General features: G+C 44.8%; 12 non-coding genes across 12 annotated transcripts; all 12 read right to left on the bottom strand.

Annotated features, from left to right (window-relative positions):
- Positions 1-502: 502 nt before the first annotated feature.
- Positions 503-693, bottom strand: LOC141149165 (U2 spliceosomal RNA). Its single transcript, XR_012245474.1, has one exon. It is a non-coding gene; the product is annotated as a U2 spliceosomal RNA (small nuclear RNA).
- Positions 694-1,808: 1,115 nt separating this feature from the next.
- Positions 1,809-1,999, bottom strand: LOC141149164 (U2 spliceosomal RNA). Its single transcript, XR_012245473.1, has one exon. It is a non-coding gene; the product is annotated as a U2 spliceosomal RNA (small nuclear RNA).
- A 1,115-nt stretch (positions 2,000-3,114) lies between these two features.
- On the bottom strand, positions 3,115-3,305 carry LOC141149163 (U2 spliceosomal RNA). The gene has a single exon (XR_012245472.1). It is a non-coding gene; the product is annotated as a U2 spliceosomal RNA (small nuclear RNA).
- A 1,115-nt stretch (positions 3,306-4,420) lies between these two features.
- On the bottom strand, positions 4,421-4,611 carry LOC141274330 (U2 spliceosomal RNA). The gene has a single exon (XR_012322611.1). It is a non-coding gene; the product is annotated as a U2 spliceosomal RNA (small nuclear RNA).
- Positions 4,612-5,726: 1,115 nt separating this feature from the next.
- On the bottom strand, positions 5,727-5,917 carry LOC141149162 (U2 spliceosomal RNA). Its single transcript, XR_012245471.1, has one exon. It is a non-coding gene; the product is annotated as a U2 spliceosomal RNA (small nuclear RNA).
- A 1,115-nt stretch (positions 5,918-7,032) lies between these two features.
- LOC141149161 (U2 spliceosomal RNA) lies at positions 7,033-7,223 on the bottom strand. The gene has a single exon (XR_012245470.1). It is a non-coding gene; the product is annotated as a U2 spliceosomal RNA (small nuclear RNA).
- A 1,115-nt stretch (positions 7,224-8,338) lies between these two features.
- LOC141149160 (U2 spliceosomal RNA) lies at positions 8,339-8,529 on the bottom strand. The gene has a single exon (XR_012245469.1). It is a non-coding gene; the product is annotated as a U2 spliceosomal RNA (small nuclear RNA).
- A 1,115-nt stretch (positions 8,530-9,644) lies between these two features.
- Positions 9,645-9,835, bottom strand: LOC141149159 (U2 spliceosomal RNA). Its single transcript, XR_012245468.1, has one exon. It is a non-coding gene; the product is annotated as a U2 spliceosomal RNA (small nuclear RNA).
- A 1,118-nt stretch (positions 9,836-10,953) lies between these two features.
- On the bottom strand, positions 10,954-11,144 carry LOC141149158 (U2 spliceosomal RNA). Its single transcript, XR_012245467.1, has one exon. It is a non-coding gene; the product is annotated as a U2 spliceosomal RNA (small nuclear RNA).
- Positions 11,145-12,259: 1,115 nt separating this feature from the next.
- LOC141149157 (U2 spliceosomal RNA) lies at positions 12,260-12,450 on the bottom strand. The gene has a single exon (XR_012245466.1). It is a non-coding gene; the product is annotated as a U2 spliceosomal RNA (small nuclear RNA).
- Positions 12,451-13,565: 1,115 nt separating this feature from the next.
- On the bottom strand, positions 13,566-13,756 carry LOC141149155 (U2 spliceosomal RNA). Its single transcript, XR_012245464.1, has one exon. It is a non-coding gene; the product is annotated as a U2 spliceosomal RNA (small nuclear RNA).
- Positions 13,757-14,871: 1,115 nt separating this feature from the next.
- On the bottom strand, positions 14,872-15,062 carry LOC141149154 (U2 spliceosomal RNA). The gene has a single exon (XR_012245463.1). It is a non-coding gene; the product is annotated as a U2 spliceosomal RNA (small nuclear RNA).
- Between the last annotated feature and the right edge of the window lie 311 nt (positions 15,063-15,373).

Genomic DNA, 15,373 nt, shown 5'->3' with positions numbered 1-15,373 from the left:
GAAGGAGACAACGTTTCAGAAAAGGCATTGTAGCAAACCAAAAAAGAAATTTTAAGCGCAGCAGAGTAACCAGCGCACATACCTGTTAGCTCAGGTGAGTTTAAAAGGCTGCTGTTGATAACAAGGGCATTTGCTAAATAGATGGTGTGTGTGCAACAATATACTGAAAGGTCAATTATATTGTGCAGCTTATCTCACCACCTGTAGTTATTTAGGTGAAAGCTCCAAAATGCTTGCCTAATATGTCTGTTTATCCAAAAGGAAGTAAAAAGGGAGAGCTAGAAAGATAGCATTGCATCACATTACATGGCAATGCAATGCACAGTTGCTGAAGTTGAACCAAAATGAGCTTGTAATCTGGCTTCTGCAACTTTGAACATGAAAAATCCAATGAGGAGAAGAAAAGCAAAGCCAAAGAGTCCATCCCAAAATCCGACAAACAAGCAAAATGAACAAAAAACATTGAATTCAATTCTTTCTGATTTTAGAAACTGCATTAAAGAAGGGGTGCACCGGTCCTGGAGATACTGCAATACCAGGTCAATGCGTGGAGTGGACAGAGCAAGCTCTTTTTCCATCTCCCTGTTCTAAAAATCCATTTAATATATGGTCCCCAGATAGGGGACGTATCAGATATTAAACTGATAAGAACAGATACTACACTTGATCTTAGCCAAAAGGCCGAGAAGCGATAACCAGAATTGGTTTCAAACTACGGAGCCACCCAAGGATCCTGAAAAGTCAATTTGTGGAGATGAGCTCCTGGACTCCCGTTAAGAAGACATGTTGTCAACCTCTAGATCCCTTACATGCCTGCACTTTTCGGCTTGCTGCTGCTGCAATCCACGCGTTTTAGATCTGCATAACTCCACCTCTTTAAACACAGCACCTTCACCCCCTGCTGTTCCCACCCGCCTCAACACCGTTGGAAGGGAGGAGAACCAATTAAGGCGGGGGGTGGGGTGGAACGAGCAGCTGTCTACCCTTAGCAGGAGGGCTCCTGATTACATACCTCTCCTGCTGCTGCTGCTGCTGGCTGTCCAGCAGCAGACTGAAGGTGGCTGCTGCTGTGCACAGGTATATAAAGGCTCAGAGCCTATTATGACACGCGCAGCCAGCGTTCCATTGCCACATTCCATCTTCTGCAGGCAGGATACCTGGCTGGCTGAATGTCGCTGAGAAGCTCACAGAGACCGCCATAAGCAACAGTTTAACAGAATGCCACAGACTAATCAACCAAACTTTTTGGGTTGGGTTCTCTTTTATAGTCTGCAGGCATTAAATGAAAGAAGTCAGTGTTCCAGCAGAAGGAGACAACGTTTCAGAAAAGGCATTGTAGCAAACCAAAAAAGAAATTTTAAGCGCAGCAGAGTAACCAGCGCACATACCTGTTAGCTCAGGTGAGTTTAAAAGGCTGCTGTTGATAACAAGGGCATTTGCTAAATAGATGGTGTGTGTGCAACAATTTACTGAAAGGTCAATTATATTGTGCAGCTTATCTCACCACCTGTAGTTATTTAGGTGAAAGCTCCAAAATGCTTGCCTAATATGTCTGTTTATCCAAAAGGAAGTAAAAAGGGAGAGCTAGAAAGATAGCATTGCATCACATTACATGGCAATGCAATGCACAGTTGCTGAAGTTGAACCAAAATGAGCTTGTAATCTGGCTTCTGCAACTTTGAACATGAAAAATCCAATGAGGAGAAGAAAAGCAAAGCCAAAGAGTCCATCCCAAAATCCGACAAACAAGCAAAATGAACAAAAAACATTGAATTCAATTCTTTCTGATTTTAGAAACTGCATTAAAGAAGGGGTGCACCGGTCCTGGAGATACTGCAATACCAGGTCAATGCGTGGAGTGGACAGAGCAAGCTCTTTTTCCATCTCCCTGTTCTAAAAATCCATTTAATATATGGTCCCCAGATAGGGGACGTATCAGATATTAAACTGATAAGAACAGATACTACACTTGATCTTAGCCAAAAGGCCGAGAAGCGATAACCAGAATTGGTTTCAAACTACGGAGCCACCCAAGGATCCTGAAAAGTCCATTTGTGGAGATGAGCTCCTGGACTCCCGTTAAGAAGACATGTTGTCAACCTCTAGATCCCTTACATGCCTGCACTTTTCGGCTTGCTGCTGCTGCAATCCACGCGTTTTAGATCTGCATAACTCCACCTCTTTAAACACAGCACCTTCACCCCCTGCTGTTCCCACCCGCCTCAACACCGTTGGAAGGGAGGAGAACCAATTAAGGCGGGGGGTGGGGTGGAACGAGCAGCTGTCTACCCTTAGCAGGAGGGCTCCTGATTACATACCTCTCCTGCTGCTGCTGCTGCTGGCTGTCCAGCAGCAGACTGAAGGTGGCTGCTGCTGTGCACAGGTATATAAAGGCTCAGAGCCTATTATGACACGCGCAGCCAGCGTTCCATTGCCACATTCCATCTACTGCAGGCAGGATACCTGGCTGGCTGAATGTCGCTGAGAAGCTCACAGAGACCGCCATAAGCAACAGTTTAACAGAATGCCACAGACTAATCAACCAAACTTTTTGGGTTGGGTTCTCTTTTATAGTCTGCAGGCATTAAATGAAAGAAGTCAGTGTTCCAGCAGAAGGAGACAACGTTTCAGAAAAGGCATTGTAGCAAACCAAAAAAGAAATTTTAAGCGCAGCAGAGTAACCAGCGCACATACCTGTTAGCTCAGGTGAGTTTAAAAGGCTGCTGTTGATAACAAGGGCATTTGCTAAATAGATGGTGTGTGTGCAACAATATACTGAAAGGTCAATTATATTGTGCAGCTTATCTCACCACCTGTAGTTATTTAGGTGAAAGCTCCAAAATGCTTGCCTAATATGTCTGTTTATCCAAAAGGAAGTAAAAAGGGAGAGCTAGAAAGATAGCATTGCATCACATTACATGGCAATGCAATGCACAGTTGCTGAAGTTGAACCAAAATGAGCTTGTAATCTGGCTTCTGCAACTTTGAACATGAAAAATCCAATGAGGAGAAGAAAAGCAAAGCCAAAGAGTCCATCCCAAAATCCGACAAACAAGCAAAATGAACAAAAAACATTGAATTCAATTCTTTCTGATTTTAGAAACTGCATTAAAGAAGGGGTGCACCGGTCCTGGAGATACTGCAATACCAGGTCAATGCGTGGAGTGGACAGAGCAAGCTCTTTTTCCATCTCCCTGTTCTAAAAATCCATTTAATATATGGTCCCCAGATAGGGGACGTATCAGATATTAAACTGATAAGAACAGATACTACACTTGATCTTAGCCAAAAGGCCGAGAAGCGATAACCAGAATTGGTTTCAAACTACGGAGCCACCCAAGGATCCTGAAAAGTCCATTTGTGGAGATGAGCTCCTGGACTCCCGTTAAGAAGACATGTTGTCAACCTCTAGATCCCTTACATGCCTGCACTTTTCGGCTTGCTGCTGCTGCAATCCACGCGTTTTAGATCTGCATAACTCCACCTCTTTAAACACAGCACCTTCACCCCCTGCTGTTCCCACCCGCCTCAACACCGTTGGAAGGGAGGAGAACCAATTAAGGCGGGGGGTGGGGTGGAACGAGCAGCTGTCTACCCTTAGCAGGAGGGCTCCTGATTACATACCTCTCCTGCTGCTGCTGCTGCTGGCTGTCCAGCAGCAGACTGAAGGTGGCTGCTGCTGTGCACAGGTATATAAAGGCTCAGAGCCTATTATGACACGCGCAGCCAGCGTTCCATTGCCACATTCCATCTACTGCAGGCAGGATACCTGGCTGGCTGAATGTCGCTGAGAAGCTCACAGAGACCGCCATAAGCAACAGTTTAACAGAATGCCACAGACTAATCAACCAAACTTTTTGGGTTGGGTTCTCTTTTATAGTCTGCAGGCATTAAATGAAAGAAGTCAGTGTTCCAGCAGAAGGAGACAACGTTTCAGAAAAGGCATTGTAGCAAACCAAAAAAGAAATTTTAAGCGCAGCAGAGTAACCAGCGCACATACCTGTTAGCTCAGGTGAGTTTAAAAGGCTGCTGTTGATAACAAGGCCATTTGCTAAATAGATGGTGTGTGTGCAACAATATACTGAAAGGTCAATTATATTGTGCAGCTTATCTCACCACCTGTAGTTATTTAGGTGAAAGCTCCAAAATGCTTGCCTAATATGTCTGTTTATCCAAAAGGAAGTAAAAAGGGAGAGCTAGAAAGATAGCATTGCATCACATTACATGGCAATGCAATGCACAGTTGCTGAAGTTGAACCAAAATGAGCTTGTAATCTGGCTTCTGCAACTTTGAACATGAAAAATCCAATGAGGAGAAGAAAAGCAAAGCCAAAGAGTCCATCCCAAAATCCGACAAACAAGCAAAATGAACAAAAAACATTGAATTCAATTCTTTCTGATTTTAGAAACTGCATTAAAGAAGGGGTGCACCGGTCCTGGAGATACTGCAATACCAGGTCAATGCGTGGAGTGGACAGAGCAAGCTCTTTTTCCATCTCCTTGTTCTAAAAATCCATTTAATATATGGTCCCCAGATAGGGGACGTATCAGATATTAAACTGATAAGAACAGATACTACACTTGATCTTAGCCAAAAGGCCGAGAAGCGATAACCAGAATTGGTTTCAAACTACGGAGCCACCCAAGGATCCTGAAAAGTCCATTTGTGGAGATGAGCTCCTGGACTCCCGTTAAGAAGACATGTTGTCAACCTCTAGATCCCTTACATGCCTGCACTTTTCGGCTTGCTGCTGCTGCAATCCACGCGTTTTAGATCTGCATAACTCCACCTCTTTAAACACAGCACCTTCACCCCCTGCTGTTCCCACCCGCCTCAACACCGTTGGAAGGGAGGAGAACCAATTAAGGCGGGGGGTGGGGTGGAACGAGCAGCTGTCTACCCTTAGCAGGAGGGCTCCTGATTACATACCTCTCCTGCTGCTGCTGCTGCTGGCTGTCCAGCAGCAGACTGAAGGTGGCTGCTGCTGTGCACAGGTATATAAAGGCTCAGAGCCTATTATGACACGCGCAGCCAGCGTTCCATTGCCACATTCCATCTACTGCAGGCAGGATACCTGGCTGGCTGAATGTCGCTGAGAAGCTCACAGAGACCGCCATAAGCAACAGTTTAACAGAATGCCACAGACTAATCAACCAAACTTTTTGGGTTGGGTTCTCTTTTATAGTCTGCAGGCATTAAATGAAAGAAGTCAGTGTTCCAGCAGAAGGAGACAACGTTTCAGAAAAGGCATTGTAGCAAACCAAAAAAGAAATTTTAAGCGCAGCAGAGTAACCAGCGCACATACCTGTTAGCTCAGGTGAGTTTAAAAGGCTGCTGTTGATAACAAGGCCATTTGCTAAATAGATGGTGTGTGTGCAACAATATACTGAAAGGTCAATTATATTGTGCAGCTTATCTCACCACCTGTAGTTATTTAGGTGAAAGCTCCAAAATGCTTGCCTAATATGTCTGTTTATCCAAAAGGAAGTAAAAAGGGAGAGCTAGAAAGATAGCATTGCATCACATTACATGGCAATGCAATGCACAGTTGCTGAAGTTGAACCAAAATGAGCTTGTAATCTGGCTTCTGCAACTTTGAACATGAAAAATCCAATGAGGAGAAGAAAAGCAAAGCCAAAGAGTCCATCCCAAAATCCGACAAACAAGCAAAATGAACAAAAAACATTGAATTCAATTCTTTCTGATTTTAGAAACTGCATTAAAGAAGGGGTGCACCGGTCCTGGAGATACTGCAATACCAGGTCAATGCGTGGAGTGGACAGAGCAAGCTCTTTTTCCATCTCCCTGTTCTAAAAATCCATTTAATATATGGTCCCCAGATAGGGGACGTATCAGATATTAAACTGATAAGAACAGATACTACACTTGATCTTAGCCAAAAGGCCGAGAAGCGATAACCAGAATTGGTTTCAAACTACGGAGCCACCCAAGGATCCTGAAAAGTCCATTTGTGGAGATGAGCTCCTGGACTCCCGTTAAGAAGACATGTTGTCAACCTCTAGATCCCTTACATGCCTGCACTTTTCGGCTTGCTGCTGCTGCAATCCACGCGTTTTAGATCTGCATAACTCCACCTCTTTAAACACAGCACCTTCACCCCCTGCTGTTCCCACCCGCCTCAACACCGTTGGAAGGGAGGAGAACCAATTAAGGCGGGGGGTGGGGTGGAACGAGCAGCTGTCTACCCTTAGCAGGAGGGCTCCTGATTACATACCTCTCCTGCTGCTGCTGCTGCTGGCTGTCCAGCAGCAGACTGAAGGTGGCTGCTGCTGTGCACAGGTATATAAAGGCTCAGAGCCTATTATGACACGCGCAGCCAGCGTTCCATTGCCACATTCCATCTACTGCAGGCAGGATACCTGGCTGGCTGAATGTCGCTGAGAAGCTCACAGAGACCGCCATAAGCAACAGTTTAACAGAATGCCACAGACTAATCAACCAAACTTTTTGGGTTGGGTTCTCTTTTATAGTCTGCAGGCATTAAATGAAAGAAGTCAGTGTTCCAGCAGAAGGAGACAACGTTTCAGAAAAGGCATTGTAGCAAACCAAAAAAGAAATTTTAAGCGCAGCAGAGTAACCAGCGCACATACCTGTTAGCTCAGGTGAGTTTAAAAGGCTGCTGTTGATAACAAGGGCATTTGCTAAATAGATGGTGTGTGTGCAACAATATACTGAAAGGTCAATTATATTGTGCAGCTTATCTCACCACCTGTAGTTATTTAGGTGAAAGCTCCAAAATGCTTGCCTAATATGTCTGTTTATCCAAAAGGAAGTAAAAAGGGAGAGCTAGAAAGATAGCATTGCATCACATTACATGGCAATGCAATGCACAGTTGCTGAAGTTGAACCAAAATGAGCTTGTAATCTGGCTTCTGCAACTTTGAACATGAAAAATCCAATGAGGAGAAGAAAAGCAAAGCCAAAGAGTCCATCCCAAAATCCGACAAACAAGCAAAATGAACAAAAAACATTGAATTCAATTCTTTCTGATTTTAGAAACTGCATTAAAGAAGGGGTGCACCGGTCCTGGAGATACTGCAATACCAGGTCAATGCGTGGAGTGGACAGAGCAAGCTCTTTTTCCATCTCCCTGTTCTAAAAATCCATTTAATATATGGTCCCCAGATAGGGGACGTATCAGATATTAAACTGATAAGAACAGATACTACACTTGATCTTAGCCAAAAGGCCGAGAAGCGATAACCAGAATTGGTTTCAAACTACGGAGCCACCCAAGGATCCTGAAAAGTCCATTTGTGGAGATGAGCTCCTGGACTCCCGTTAAGAAGACATGTTGTCAACCTCTAGATCCCTTACATGCCTGCACTTTTTGGCTTGCTGCTGCTGCAATCCACGCGTTTTAGATCTGCATAACTCCACCTCTTTAAACACAGCACCTTCACCCCCTGCTGTTCCCACCCGCCTCAACACCGTTGGAAGGGAGGAGAACCAATTAAGGCGGGGGGTGGGGTGGAACGAGCAGCTGTCTACCCTTAGCAGGAGGGCTCCTGATTACATACCTCTCCTGCTGCTGCTGCTGCTGGCTGTCCAGCAGCAGACTGAAGGTGGCTGCTGCTGTGCACAGGTATATAAAGGCTCAGAGCCTATTATGACACGCGCAGCCAGCGTTCCATTGCCACATTCCATCTACTGCAGGCAGGATACCTGGCTGGCTGAATGTCGCTGAGAAGCTCACAGAGACCGCCATAAGCAACAGTTTAACAGAATGCCACAGACTAATCAACCAAACTTTTTGGGTTGGGTTCTCTTTTATAGTCTGCAGGCATTAAATGAAAGAAGTCAGTGTTCCAGCAGAAGGAGACAACGTTTCAGAAAAGGCATTGTAGCAAACCAAAAAAGAAATTTTAAGCGCAGCAGAGTAACCAGCGCACATACCTGTTAGCTCAGGTGAGTTTAAAAGGCTGCTGTTGATAACAAGGGCATTTGCTAAATAGATGGTGTGTGTGCAACAATATACTGAAAGGTCAATTATATTGTGCAGCTTATCTCACCACCTGTAGTTATTTAGGTGAAAGCTCCAAAATGCTTGCCTAATATGTCTGTTTATCCAAAAGGAAGTAAAAAGGGAGAGCTAGAAAGATAGCATTGCATCACATTACATGGCAATGCAATGCACAGTTGCTGAAGTTGAACCAAAATGAGCTTGTAATCTGGCTTCTGCAACTTTGAACATGAAAAATCCAATGAGGAGAAGAAAAGCAAAGCCAAAGAGTCCATCCCAAAATCCGACAAACAAGCAAAATGAACAAAAAACATTGAATTCAATTCTTTCTGATTTTAGAAACTGCATTAAAGAAGGGGTGCACCGGTCCTGGAGATACTGCAATACCAGGTCAATGCGTGGAGTGGACAGAGCAAGCTCTTTTTCCATCTCCCTGTTCTAAAAATCCATTTAATATATGGTCCCCAGATAGGGGACGTATCAGATATTAAACTGATAAGAACAGATACTACACTTGATCTTAGCCAAAAGGCCGAGAAGCGATAACGAGAATTGGTTTCAAACTACGGAGCCACCCAAGGATCCTGAAAAGTCCATTTGTGGAGATGAGCTCCTGGACTCCCGTTAAGAAGACATGTTGTCAACCTCTAGATCCCTTACATGCCTGCACTTTTCGGCTTGCTGCTGCTGCAATCCACGCGTTTTAGATCTGCATAACTCCACCTCTTTAAACACAGCACCTTCACCCCCTGCTGTTCCCACCCGCCTCAACACCGTTGGAAGGGAGGAGAACCAATTAAGGCGGGGGGTGGGGTGGAACGAGCAGCTGTCTACCCTTAGCAGGAGGGCTCCTGATTACATACCTCTCCTGCTGCTGCTGCTGCTGGCTGTCCAGCAGCAGACTGAAGGTGGCTGCTGCTGTGCACAGGTATATAAAGGCTCAGAGCCTATTATGACACGCGCAGCCAGCGTTCCATTGCCACATTCCATCTACTGCAGGCAGGATACCTGGCTGGCTGAATGTCGCTGAGAAGCTCACAGAGACCGCCATAAGCAACAGTTTAACAGAATGCCACAGACTAATCAACCAAACTTTTTGGGTTGGGTTCTCTTTTATAGTCTGCAGGCATTAAATGAAAGAAGTCAGTGTTCCAGCAGAAGGAGACAACGTTTCAGAAAAGGCATTGTAGCAAACCAAAAAAGAAATTTTAAGCGCAGCAGAGTAACCAGCGCACATACCTGTTAGCTCAGGTGAGTTTAAAAGGCTGCTGTTGATAACAAGGGCATTTGCTAAATAGATGGTGTGTGTGCAACAATATACTGAAAGGTCAATTATATTGTGCAGCTTATCTCACCACCTGTAGTTATTTAGGTGAAAGCTCCAAAATGCTTGCCTAATATGTCTGTTTATCCAAAAGGAAGTAAAAAGGGAGAGCTAGAAAGATAGCATTGCATCACATTACATGGCAATGCAATGCACAGTTGCTGAAGTTGAACCAAAATGAGCTTGTAATCTGGCTTCTGCAACTTTGAACATGAAAAATCCAATGAGGAGAAGAAAAGCAAAGCCAAAGAGTCCATCCCAAAATCCGACAAACAAGCAAAATGAACAAAAAACATTGAATTCAATTCTTTCTGATTTTAGAAACTGCATTAAAGAAGGGGTGCACCGGTCCTGGAGATACTGCAATACCAGGTCAATGCGTGGAGTGGACAGAGCAAGCTCTTTTTCCATCTCCCTGTTCTAAAAATCCATTTAATATATGGTCCCCAGATAGGGGACGTATCAGATATTAAACTGATAAGAACAGATACTACACTTGATCTTAGCCAAAAGGCCGAGAAGCGATAACCAGAATTGGTTTCAAACTACGGAGCCACCCAAGGATCCTGAAAAGTCCATTTGTGGAGATGAGCTCCTGGACTCCCGTTAAGAAGACATGTTGTCAACCTCTAGATCCCTTACATGCCTGCACTTTTTGGCTTGCTGCTGCTGCAATCCACGCGTTTTAGATCTGCATAACTCCACCTCTTTAAACACAGCACCTTCACCCCCTGCTGTTCCCACCCGCCTCAACACCGTTGGAAGGGAGGAGAACCAATTAAGGCGGGGGGTGGGGTGGAACGAGCAGCTGTCTACCCTTAGCAGGAGGGCTCCTGATTACATACCTCTCCTGCTGCTGCTGCTGCTGCTGGCTGTCCAGCAGCAGACTGAAGGTGGCTGCTGCTGTGCACAGGTATATAAAGGCTCAGAGCCTATTATGACACGCGCAGCCAGCGTTCCATTGCCACATTCCATCTACTGCAGGCAGGATACCTGGCTGGCTGAATGTCGCTGAGAAGCTCACAGAGACCGCCATAAGCAACAGTTTAACAGAATGCCACAGACTAATCAACCAAACTTTTTGGGTTGGGTTCTCTTTTATAGTCTGCAGGCATTAAATGAAAGAAGTCAGTGTTCCAGCAGAAGGAGACAACGTTTCAGAAAAGGCATTGTAGCAAACCAAAAAAGAAATTTTAAGCGCAGCAGAGTAACCAGCGCACATACCTGTTAGCTCAGGTGAGTTTAAAAGGCTGCTGTTGATAACAAGGGCATTTGCTAAATAGATGGTGTGTGTGCAACAATATACTGAAAGGTCAATTATATTGTGCAGCTTATCTCACCACCTGTAGTTATTTAGGTGAAAGCTCCAAAATGCTTGCCTAATATGTCTGTTTATCCAAAAGGAAGTAAAAAGGGAGAGCTAGAAAGATAGCATTGCATCACATTACATGGCAATGCAATGCACAGTTGCTGAAGTTGAACCAAAATGAGCTTGTAATCTGGCTTCTGCAACTTTGAACATGAAAAATCCAATGAGGAGAAGAAAAGCAAAGCCAAAGAGTCCATCCCAAAATCCGACAAACAAGCAAAATGAACAAAAAACATTGAATTCAATTCTTTCTGATTTTAGAAACTGCATTAAAGAAGGGGTGCACCGGTCCTGGAGATACTGCAATACCAGGTCAATGCGTGGAGTGGACAGAGCAAGCTCTTTTTCCATCTCCCTGTTCTAAAAATCCATTTAATATATGGTCCCCAGATAGGGGACGTATCAGATATTAAACTGATAAGAACAGATACTACACTTGATCTTAGCCAAAAGGCCGAGAAGCGATAACGAGAATTGGTTTCAAACTACGGAGCCACCCAAGGATCCTGAAAAGTCCATTTGTGGAGATGAGCTCCTGGACTCCCGTTAAGAAGACATGTTGTCAACCTCTAGATCCCTTACATGCCTGCACTTTTCGGCTTGCTGCTGCTGCAATCCACGCGTTTTAGATCTGCATAACTCCACCTCTTTAAACACAGCACCTTCACCCCCTGCTGTTCCCACCCGCCTCAACACCGTTGGAAGGGAGGAGAACCAATTAAGGCGGGGGGTGGGGTGGAACGAGCAGCTGTCTACCCTTAGCAGGAGGGCTCCTGATTACATACCTCTCCTGCTGCTGCTGCTGCTGGCTGTCCAGCAGCAGACTGAAGGTGGCTGCTGCTGTGCACAGGTATATAAAGGCTCAGAGCCTATTATGACACGCGCAGCCAGCGTTCCATTGCCACATTCCATCTACTGCAGGCAGGATACCTGGCTGGCTGAATGTCGCTGAGAAGCTCACAGAGACCGCCATAAGCAACAGTTTAACAGAATGCCACAGACTAATCAACCAAACTTTTTGGGTTGGGTTCTCTTTTATAGTCTGCAGGCATTAAATGAAAGAAGTCAGTGTTCCAGCAGAAGGAGACAACGTTTCAGAAAAGGCATTGTAGCAAACCAAAAAAGAAATTTTAAGCGCAGCAGAGTAACCAGCGCACATACCTGTTAGCTCAGGTGAGTTTAAAAGGCTGCTGTTGATAACAAGGGCATTTGCTAAATAGATGGTGTGTGTGCAACAATATACTGAAAGGTCAATTATATTGTGCAGCTTATCTCACCACCTGTAGTTATTTAGGTGAAAGCTCCAAAATGCTTGCCTAATATGTCTGTTTATCCAAAAGGAAGTAAAAAGGGAGAGCTAGAAAGATAGCATTGCATCACATTACATGGCAATGCAATGCACAGTTGCTGAAGTTGAACCAAAATGAGCTTGTAATCTGGCTTCTGCAACTTTGAACATGAAAAATCCAATGAGGAGAAGAAAAGCAAAGCCAAAGAGTCCATCCCAAAATCCGACAAACAAGCAAAATGAACAAAAAACATTGAATTCAATTCTTTCTGATTTTAGAAACTGCATTAAAGAAGGGGTGCACCGGTCCTGGAGATACTGCAATACCAGGTCAATGCGTGGAGTGGACAGAGCAAGCTCTTTTTCCATCTCCCTGTTCTAAAAATCCATTTAATATATGGTCCCCAGATAGGGGACGTATCAGATATTAAACTGATAAGAACAGATACTACACTTGATCTTAGCCAAAAGGCCGAGAAGCGATAACCAGAATTGGTTTCAAACTACGGAGCCACCCAAGGATCCTGAAAAGTCCATTTGTGGAGATGAGCTCCTGGACTCCCGTTAAGAAGACATGTTGTCAACCTCTAGATCCCTTACATGCCTGCACTTTTTGGCTTGCTGCTGCTGCAATCCACGCGTTTTAGATCTGCATAACTCCACCTCTTTAAACACAGCACCTTCACCCCCTGCTGTTCCCACCCGCCTCAACACCGTTGGAAGGGAGGAGAACCAATTAAGGCGGGGGGTGGGGTGGAACGAGCAGCTGTCTACCCTTAGCAGGAGGGCTCCTGATTACATACCTCTCCTGCTGCTGCTGCTGCTGGCTGTCCAGCAGCAGACTGAAGGTGGCTGCTGCTGTGCACAGGTATATAAAGGCTCAGAGCCTATTATGACACGCGCAGCCAGCGTTCCATTGCCACATTCCATCTACTGCAGGCAGGATACCTGGCTGGCTGAATGTCGCTGAGAAGCTCACAGAGACCGCCATAAGCAACAGTTTAACAGAATGCCACAGACTAATCAACCAAACTTTTTGGGTTGGGTTCTCTTTTATAGTCTGCAGGCATTAAATGAAAGAAGTCAGTGTTCCAGCAGAAGGAGACAACGTTTCAGAAAAGGCATTGTAGCAAACCAAAAAAGAAATTTTAAGCGCAGCAGAGTAACCAGCGCACATACCTGTTAGCTCAGGTGAGTTTAAAAGGCTGCTGTTGATAACAAGGGCATTTGCTAAATAGATGGTGTGTGTGCAACAATATACTGAAAGGTCAATTATATTGTGCAGCTTATCTCACCACCTGTAGTTATTTAGGTGAAAGCTCCAAAATGCTTGCCTAATATGTCTGTTTATCCAAAAGGAAGTAAAAAGGGAGAGCTAGAAAGATAGCATTGCATCACATTACATGGCAATGCAATGCACAGTTGCTGAAGTTGAACCAAAATGAGCTTGTAATCTGGCTTCTGCAACTTTGAACATGAAAAATCCAATGAGGAGAAGAAAAGCAAAGCCAAAGAGTCCATCCCAAAATCCGACAAACAAGCAAAATGAACAAAAAACATTGAATTCAATTCTTTCTGATTTTAGAAACTGCATTAAAGAAGGGGTGCACCGGTCCTGGAGATACTGCAATACCAGGTCAATGCGTGGAGTGGACAGAGCAAGCTCTTTTTCCATCTCCCTGTTCTAAAAATCCATTTAATATATGGTCCCCAGATAGGGGACGTATCAGATATTAAACTGATAAGAACAGATACTACACTTGATCTTAGCCAAAAGGCCGAGAAGCGATAACGAGAATTGGTTTCAAACTACGGAGCCACCCAAGGATCCTGAAAAGTCCATTTGTGGAGATGAGCTCCTGGACTCCCGTTAAGAAGACATGTTGTCAACCTCTAGATCCCTTACATGCCTGCACTTTTCGGCTTGCTGCTGCTGCAATCCACGCGTTTTAGATCTGCATAACTCCACCTCTTTAAACACAGCACCTTCACCCCCTGCTGTTCCCACCCGCCTCAACACCGTTGGAAGGGAGGAGAACCAATTAAGGCGGGGGGTGGGGTGGAACGAGCAGCTGTCTACCCTTAGCAGGAGGGCTCCTGATTGCATACCTCTCCTGCTGCTGCTGCTGCTGGCTGTCCAGCAGCAGACTGAAGGTGGCTGCTGCTGTGCACAGGTATATAAAGGCTCAGAGCCTATTATGACACGCGCAGCCAGCGTTCCATTGCCACATTCCATCTACTGCAGGCAGGATACCTGGCTGGCTGAATGTCGCTGAGAAGCTCACAGAGACCGCCATAAGCAACAGTTTAACAGAATGCCACAGACTAATCAACCAAACTTTTTGGGTTGGGTTCTCTTTTATAGTCTGCAGGCATTAAATGAAAGAAGTCAGTGTTCCAGCAGAAGGAGACAACGTTTCAGAAAAGGCATTGTAGCAAACCAAAAAAGAAATTTTAAGCGCAGCAGAGTAACCAGCGCACATACCTGTTAGCTCAGGTGAGTTTAAAAGGCTGCTGTTGATAACAAGGGCATTTGCTAAATAGATGGTGTGTGTGCAACAATATACTGAAAGGTCAATTATATTGTGCAGCTTATCTCACCACCTGTAGTTATTTAGGTGAAAGCTCCAAAATGCTTGCCTAATATGTCTGTTTATCCAAAAGGAAGTAAAAAGGGAGAGCTAGAAAGATAGCATTGCATCACATTACATGGCAATGCAATGCACAGTTGCTGAAGTTGAACCAAAATGAGCTTGTAATCTGGCTTCTGCAACTTTGAACATGAAAAATCCAATGAGGAGAAGAAAAGCAAAGCCAAAGAGTCCATCCCAAAATCCGACAAACAAGCAAAATGAACAAAAAACATTGAATTCAATTCTTTCTGATTTTAGAAACTGCATTAAAGAAGGGGTGCACCGGTCCTGGAGATACTGCAATACCAGGTCAATGCGTGGAGTGGACAGAGCAAGCTCTTTTTCCATCTCCCTGTTCTAAAAATCCATTTAATATATGGTCCCCAGATAGGGGACGTATCAGATATTAAACTGATAAGAACAGATACTACACTTGATCTTAGCCAAAAGGCCGAGAAGCGATAACCAGAATTGGTTTCAAACTACGGAGCCACCCAAGGATCCTGAAAAGTCCATTTGTGGAGATGAGCTCCTGGACTCCCGTTAAGAAGACATGTTGTCAACCTCTAGATCCCTTACATGCCTGCACTTTTCGGCTTGCTGCTGCTGCAATCCACGCGTTTTAGATCTGCATAACTCCACCTCTTTAAACACAGCACCTTCACCCCCTGCTGTTCCCACCCGCCTCAACACCGTTGGAAGGGAGGAGAACCAATTAAGGCGGGGGGTGGGGTGGAACGAGCAGCTGTCTACCCTTAGCAGGAGGGCTCCTGA

Source organism: Phyllobates terribilis, unplaced genomic scaffold (assembly GCF_046119375.1).
Source record: "Phyllobates terribilis strain yellow unplaced genomic scaffold, ASM4611937v1 Scaffold_5__5_contigs__length_657084704, whole genome shotgun sequence".
In the NCBI taxonomy this organism is placed as follows: domain Eukaryota; kingdom Metazoa; phylum Chordata; class Amphibia; order Anura; family Dendrobatidae; genus Phyllobates; species Phyllobates terribilis.
The sequence above is the reverse complement of the archived record's forward strand: the minus strand, read 5'-3'. Positions and strand labels throughout refer to the sequence as shown.